Below are 8,587 nucleotides of genomic sequence, written 5' to 3' on the forward strand. Positions count from 1 at the left end.
TGGTTGTGTGTGAAGGCACGCGGTGCAGCGAGGCAGCAGCGATCGTTGGCTCCGGACCTAAACGAGGGAGCCAAGGTTGAGTGTGAAACGATGCCTACGAACGACCGACCGAACAACTCGAAAACTCTGCCTGCTACTTTTAACGTTCGACGGTCCTTTCGCGCGTTTGTTTACCGGAGAATTTACCGACAGCTGGTAACTGACCTCGTGTAAAGCGCGCAGGCCACGCTCTACGGGAACGAGCACAGACCTCACACAAAATTGATACAGGCGATGATGCAACCAACGAGCAAACAACAGGCTTACGAGCGGTTAAGCCTCTTTCTGTTGAAATTTCACGTTTTATACGACGCCTGAACAATTTTCCTGCGATTTCGTTTCATCGCGTTTGTCTATTGCTACGAAATTTTTCAACGATAAATTCGAGTAAACGAACGAGAGTTTAGAGGAATATGTTCGTGCGACGGATCGTTTTACAGCCGACGGAGAGTCGGTTCGAGCGAAAATGGACGGTTATAAGCAGATTCGAAAAAGAAGAGCTGGAAGACGAGAAATATAAGTAGCTCTCTCTTTCTCTCTCTCTCGCTTCCTCTCTCACTCGCTGCTCTGCAGCGGTAGCCAGCCACGAGGGTGAAGGTTTACGGCGGAATTATAAACAGCCGAAGGTCGAACTCACTGAGAAAACAAATTATGGCGCCTGCATGCACGAAAACGCAAGCTCTCTGCAATCGGCTGGCAAATACCAATTAATATCTCCCTATCGAAATGTCTATCTTAAAACCAATATTTTCCACATTTTCAGATATCTTTATTCCACTACTTTTTTATGGGAAAACATTTTTTGCAAGTGCAGTAAAACCCTTATAACGCGGGAAATACAAACGAAGTTCCATCGACATCGCTTTTTCGGTCAAATTTAATTAACTCAAAATTACAAAAATTACAAGCTCAGAATTTTTATGTTCCCTTTTTTCTTTTTGATCGCGTTATACGGGGGCAGCGGCAATTTTTTCATCTCAATATACAAAAATATCTAACGAACGAAAACAGAGATAATTCCCGAATAAAAATTCCAGAATAAAGAATGATTTACTTTACGAAATTTTTTCAATTTGAGTATCAATTTTCTGCGACAGTATCAAAGGTGGAACTCGATTAGAAACAAGGTGGAATATCGGGATCAGCGTGGAATCGGGGTTCGAGCAAGTTTGTTGGTAGAGTTTCAGGTGATTTTCAGAGTATCCTCGGGTCGCTTAATTCGTGGCCTCCCGGCGCGGCGGCCAGGAGAGTTCGGTGGAGCTCTGGTCGGTTCATTGGCCAGGCCACTTGTCGCCTTGAAGGCAATCGCCTGGCTGTTCCATTCGTATTCCGTTCGTGACGCGCGGCTCGACCCAAACCGTTGATAATTCAATAAAACACCGGCAATTTACGACAAACCGATTTTCTCTTAATTACTTTATTACATTGTTGCACACATTCGACGTGGTTCGCGAGGCTGGAGTTGTCGGGTTGAGAGGAAAGGAGGCCAAAGGAGCGCATCCGTGAAGCGTTTTAGAACGCAGAGATCACTCTGAAACGCGCGCATTTACGCCGTTTACACGTTTTGCCCGCGTTGCTTAGCGAAAACTTTCACTCGCCTATAAGCGACATAAACAAAGCACGCCCGTTTTAATGCACCGAGTTTTCAGCTGATTAGATACCCGCTACTCCTCCGTTAGAGTTTACATGGGGAAAAGAGTCTTCCCAATCGTACGGTTTAATTCTTAGAATCGTGCAATTCAACGGTACACTTTTATTAACCTTAACTTGGCACGCTATTTTTTTTCTTTTTTTTTTTTTGGACTATCAAATGTTGCTTTGAAGTCTTTCAGATTCGATGTCATTTTTGAAAGTGTGAAACGTGCATAAAGATCAAGACAAATTCATTGAAATTCTTTTAAATATCTAATGCAACACTAGAGCAACCTAACCTATAAAAATAACGAAAATTACTTTAGAAGAAACGCCTGAGTCTCTTTTCAAAAGTGAATTTTTATGTAACTAAAATATGGTTAAAAAATTACGTTCATGTCGATGCAAATAGGAGTACGTAAACATGTAGAAAACAAAGTCAGAAAGTTGCAAACGATATTTGCGAGTAGCGAATATTCACTTTTTTTCATAAAGTTGCTAATGGGTCATTTTGACTCGGTTGGTCTTTCTAATGTTAAGATACTCTTGTCCAAGTATATAGTACCTTTGTTGAAATAAAGAAATAATTATATACGCCAATTTATTTTCCATTAATCGTTCTAATTTCGAGGTTTTTTATACAGTGTACCTAAATGTACCAGAAGAGAAAAAATATACTACATTCAACTCCGACTGTTCTAGTGTTAAGGCTATAAAATTAAAAAGAGAAGTTAAAGAAATTTGATTCTAAAATTATTTTGCGATACACTAACGGAAATCAGTAAAGCGGTATACCAATCCAAATAATAAAGCAAAGGGGTATAACAAATTTCAAAATTTTGTCATGCACAATAAGTGGAATTTTTTAAATTACCTTTTTCCACTTGCCATATTGCCTTACTCTTTCTATTCGAACAAACACATAAATTCCAGCATTATAAAAAAAAAGGAACTTCTTTCTACACGCCCAAAAAATACAATAATTAAAAAAAAAAAATAATTTCTGACAATTGGGCAACCCTTCCAGTAAAAAAAGAAACCATGCAATTCCTGCATCTTATGGTTACACGCATAATACGCCATAACCTATCCGACACACAGGGGGGTTAAAAAGATTTCGCGTTACTTCCGGTTAAAGAAGCCCTCGACGCGGCGACAGAGACGAAATAAAAGTGGTAACCCGCATTACCGTGGTAACCGGCCTGGCATATTTTCGGTAGAGCCGACACGTCCGAAATAACCCAACGACCAAGAATTTATCGAGGATTTTCTCCCCCGTTCGCGCGTCAGCCAACCAGCCTACCGCCGCCGCCCGGTTTGATCCTGAAGATCGAGGAGCGAAACGGACAACGTCGACGGGGGTATTTACAGTTCACCGTTGGTTGGCGGCACGAGACTCGCAGAAACAAGCAAGAGCAAAGAGGGGACCAAAGTGAGAGAGGGTGGCGAGTGAGAGAGGGCGTGAAAGAGAACGAATAGGGGGCGAGGTGAATCGAGACGGAGAATAAAGAGGAAGGGTGGAGAAGCATCCTGAGAACCTGGATCGATGCCGTGTTATCAAATCACGTCCTTCGTTCTTCGTCTCCGTCGTCCCTACGTCGCCCTTCTTTCACTCCTATGCCGATTGTTTCGTCCCCCTTTTACCCTCCACCCCGTTTCCCGCTGTTCACCGAACCGGTACAGATATTACGACATTTTTTCTATTTGCTCGATCCTCTGTAAAGTTACACGGCTGTCCTCCTTCTGTTGGCTCCGAGACAATATTAGGGATGGAATTGAATATGAGTAACGCTAGTTAACAGCCGGGGATAATGGTCGTATTTTCATCGGCGATGGAACTCGCGCTAGGGCTGTATATACAGGGTGTTACAGTATTTTCGGATCGAACTTTGTCGGTATCTTCTGTGCGTATGTGTAAGGAAAAGAGCTTTGGAGTTTTGCGTTTATGTTATACAGGGTGGGGGCCAAGTGAAGCAGGCCACTTAATTATATTGTTTAACTACGATGGTACGAGAAAATTTGTTTGTTGGAGGGAATGGCAAAAAATGAAAAGAAGCTCCACGCTTGATTTACAATTTTAGAGTCACTTTAAGTTATGCATATCAATGTCTGCTACAACTTACAGTAGGTAATCCTGAAAAGAACAATAATACGAAGGAAACGGCAACGGATGTGTGGTTATGATACAAAATGGGAACAGATTAGCGATACGTACATGTAGCCTGTTTATGCGAGCTGTGTTTACGATCTGAAGTCGTTGAAGGTGTTAAATGTAATATCTACCAGTGCCACTCTTGTCCTGTATCATACTAACCACAAATTCGTTACCGTTCCCATCATACTTCCTATTTTCGTTAAAACTTTTTAACGAAGCTTCAAACGACCCATGTTTATACGACATTATTTCCTCACTTACACCCATAGAACATACTGACAAAGTTTCATAGGAAAAAATCATTGTCAATTGAGACACCCTGTATACACAACCGAAAATCTGGTATATGAATATACAGCCCGGTACAAAACTCCACCGACAAAGTTTCACGGAAAAAATCATTATCAATTGTGACATTCCGTATACACAAACGAAATTCTAGTATACATATATATATACAGTCCCGTAGAAAATGCCGCTTGACGAATGTAAATGAGGACAATACGACTGAGCTTCGCCGACAAAGGTGTAACACGCGGCGAGCATCGTCTGTGAACGGACAGGAAACGAAAATATTCACCGTGTCGTGAGTCATCCGTACTATCGCCGTTACGTTAACCCTTTTTCGAACGGTATAGAATATCCAAGAGAGATACACGGAGTGGATAACGCGGTAATAACGCTTACTGTTAATATACAACCGGATAATGATACGCAATTTCCGGATCATATTTCGACGCTTTTAATACCCGCGGTTGATAGCGTTAGGGACGGATCGTTAGAAGCTGATTAACGATGTCGATCTTTAAGTCACGTACGAATATAAAGTCTGGCCCGATAAGAAGCTCGTCCGAGTAGCGGTACGGGTGATAAGATCAGATGAACGAACGAAAACGTCTCAGTTCTGCTATCTGGTTGACACGTCTCGAGGGTTTGCTTCCTCCTTTCGCGATTCCTGATTACCATCCTGATAATTCATTTCTATCGCTGTCCGCTGCTGAATTCCGAATAAGCAAACCACGCGGTTATGCAACGAAATCTACGTACAGTATGTACGAAACAGAAGTTGGATGACGACAGAAGAACGAAAAGTAACCATTTCCTGTACTTGACCCGGATCTTCGAGACCGCGAATCCAAGGACTTTTTTGCTTTCGTGGCCATTTATATATACATATACATATATATATACCTGTGCCCATATCTCTGTGTGTAGAACGCGTTCGAGTAACGAGATCAAGCGGTGAAAAAGGAAGGAATGAAAGGACGTCGGTAGGTAAGGTAGCCCGATGTTGAAAAGCAGGTGAAACAGAGAAGAGAGTGGAAGAAGAGGCCAAGGAGGACGTCGAAGACGACGACGAAGACGGGTGTCGAGTGAAGTCGGAGGCGCGCTGCTCAAACCGGATGATTCCCACAACTCTTGTTCCAGGGGCGGGAGAGAAACCTAACGGAACTTTTCTACGCGATCCTGACGTCACTGAGACAGACAAGGAGGAACCTGAGTAAAAAGAGCCTCGTCATTTTTCCTGCGAACCAAACTGTAACTAATTCGCTGTTCCTCTTTCCACGAACATCCGAGAGTAGTGTCTATCTGCCTCTCTAATTGAGACACTTTCTTCTTCTTCTTCTTGTGTATACACACGTCTAGCTTTCGGGTCCTCCAGAAGAAGATCTTCGAGCGAGGCGTTCACCGCGAGTTTCAATTGCAGAGTCGAAACTAGCCAACCCCATAATTGCGTTCCGGGCGTTATTCAACAGAAACAAATTACCGGGCGTGCGCGCGGGAATCGTCGGCTGGCAATCTAAACGTGTCGTCTATCGGTGAATCGTGAAATTGCGCGGATTTCATACAGCTACACGATTGCATTTAGAGATTCGGCCGCTAATTGCACGGTGAAGAAGCCAGTCGTCGGCGAGGCACGATTATAATGGCGTAATCACGCCGAGCCCATTGGGTAAGAAACTATAATGCAGCCGGCTGAAAAATACGTTAAAAACCGAAGAAAATAATGACATTACGAGAAGAGAGAGAGAGAGAGAGAGAGACGAAGCCCCTCTGTGTAATAATCGTCCTCGGTTTTCCTTCTTTTTTATCCGCCATTTTTTCGCCGAACCTTATCGCTAATTCGCGGGTTTCATCCCGGTTGCTCCACGCGATTCACTCCGCGAGAACGATCGATTATTATCCATCGATCGCCCCGTTTTACCGCTGAAAATTTGCAACTATGTATTCGAACAACGATCCCTCCTCGATCGTCTCTTGACACGCGAACGAAAGCAACAACGGTTGGATGGAGCCGATACGGTGGAAGCTTCTAGGAGAAGAGCTTTGGGTGATAATCGAATTCTGAACGATCGGTACTACAGCAATTCTACATTCAGAACCGTGTCTAGTTTTCTTCGTCGAGGCTGACGAATGATGTGATTACGCAACGAAGAGTCGCGACGCGAGTACAATCGATGCACGTTGCTTTGAAATTTCGAGAAACCTGGATATAGTACGTAAATTCTAACACAATAACGGGTCTTCCGTTCACCTGGAAGACCTTGAATCCGAATTTTTACGGTTTCCGTGTGCTCGACCGCCGAGTACCGCCACCATTTTCTCTTCTACACTCTTTTGCTCGGTTCTGAAACGAGATTGCACGGTACCAGTTTGTACACATCAGAATTCGAAAAACGTGTAGGAATTTCTTCTTAGAGATAAACCGTATCTTCGATTCTTATCAATGTCTACCTATCGATGTAATCTTTACTCGTTAATTATCTCTCAATTAATTAAAATCGTTGGGTAATACATTGTAGAGTAACGTGGAAAAGGGATAGACAATTTTTAAAATGGAGGTACTTGAGTACTTCGAATACACTGTTAGAGTTAGTGTCTTCTAATTCACGTGATTACACGTGGCGTTGATTTAACTCGACTTAACACTTACATTATTTTGTAAAAAATGAAAAACAGCAGAGTATTATACTCTTTTTTTATTCAAAATAATGTCTAGTTAGCTATGATGCTCGAAATTTTTACCTGACGATATTCATTTTACCGGTGACCAACAAGGCAGTCAACGAAATAATCTCAGAATAATCTCAGAAAGTATTAAAAAGAACTTGATATTTCGTTGATTTGAACAATCTAGACTAATTGTTTTGTACAGTGCGACAGGATTTGGCCAGCGACAGGCATCGAAAAATTAAGAATCTTCAGATTTATTACAGTTACAGGCCGCAAGTCGTGAAACAGTGCGATGTAGCTCACAGCAACATTAACCAATTTCGATGAAATTTTCAGCGTGTGTATAATTGACACAGATCTACAAAACGTATGTTTGAAATTTTCATTACAAGCCCGGGTAAAAAAGTTGTAAACCACAAATTGCAATTCTTTCCAAATTTTCAGTAAACTAATCCTTCTAACTTCTCGAAGAAAGCTCAAGTCGTTCGGCCCAATTTGAAGAAAGTTACTCTATTTCGAAGGGTGCCCACGTATTTCTGTCCTTGACTGTGCGTACGCTAACGACGGAAACGGGTTAAAAAAGGATACAAAGCGACGGTTTCTTCCGGAAGCCAGAGGCGGGGGCAGAAAGCTCGAAGAGCACACCGTAAAACTGACCCTAAAGTCAAAGCTGAGGGAAAACGAGGCACTCCTGCCGAGTGTAAGTTCTAAAAATTCACTCATGCCTCCACGTGCCTGGTTTGAAACGAACCTGGGTATCTATAAAAGCGACACGTTCGAACTGCGAATGGTAGAAAATTATGAATAGATCGTGGAGGAACGCTCGTCAATCCGGTTCGTAACCTTTACGAGAACGTCCTTTCGGATCTATTCGTAGGTGGATCAATCATACGATACCGGCTGATACAGGCTTGATATTTGCATCGGCGATAGTTACCATAGGAGAAGCAGCCATCTACCGAGGATTTTCTCACGGAGGAAGAAACAGACTGATGAGACTTAACTCGAGGAGCATTTTCTCAAACGGCTCTCTCCTCTTCCCGGCAAAGCGAGCTTCTAGACTTCTCGTCAACAGACCATTCACAGGGTGTGCGTATCGTTTATTTTTCAAAGTTTCCTCGAGGAATTCATTCAAACGTCGTAACTTCGTCGCCGCGGATCATGTGAAAGGTAGAAGAAGCTTAGAGTGGAAGAATCGACCTTTTCGTTTCACCTTTACCACCTTTCGATCTTCCCTTCTGGACTCGCGTGAATTTCAGGATTTATCAAGTTGAACGAAAAATTACGGCGGAAAATTAACCCTTCACGCTCCATTGCGCGCTGATACTGAGACATTCTTAATATGCATCATAACTCCGCTGGCGCCGTGGCGCGACGCGCGTACATAATTACCCGGGAGATGTTTAAAACGTAAAATTCAAGTTTTATCTATGTTATTAAATAAATTCACTTTTTTCCCTCTATAATGAAACTTTTGCTTTTTAAAAATTTCACTGCAAACGTGTACCGGAGTTGCTGATTAATCGTATCAAAAATTCCTAGGAGTGTAAATATTTTTAATAAAAAAAGAATGTAATTGATAATTCTAAGTGAAGAATTTGAAAAAAGGGGGAACTTCGAGTATACACGGAGTGTTCACCCTAGAAAGAATTGTAGTTGAATTTTCCTTCTGGTATACAGTAGGACCCCCTACAACGCGGGACATATAATACAAATTGAGTTCCACCGACGTCGCTTTTTGGGTCAAACTTAATTAACCCAAAATTACAAAATTACAAATTCCGAATTTGTATGTTTTTTTTTTTA

The sequence above is a fragment of the Habropoda laboriosa genome, unplaced genomic scaffold, assembly GCF_001263275.1.
Source record: "Habropoda laboriosa isolate 0110345459 unplaced genomic scaffold, ASM126327v1 scaffold10, whole genome shotgun sequence".
NCBI lineage: Eukaryota > Metazoa > Arthropoda > Insecta > Hymenoptera > Apidae > Habropoda > Habropoda laboriosa.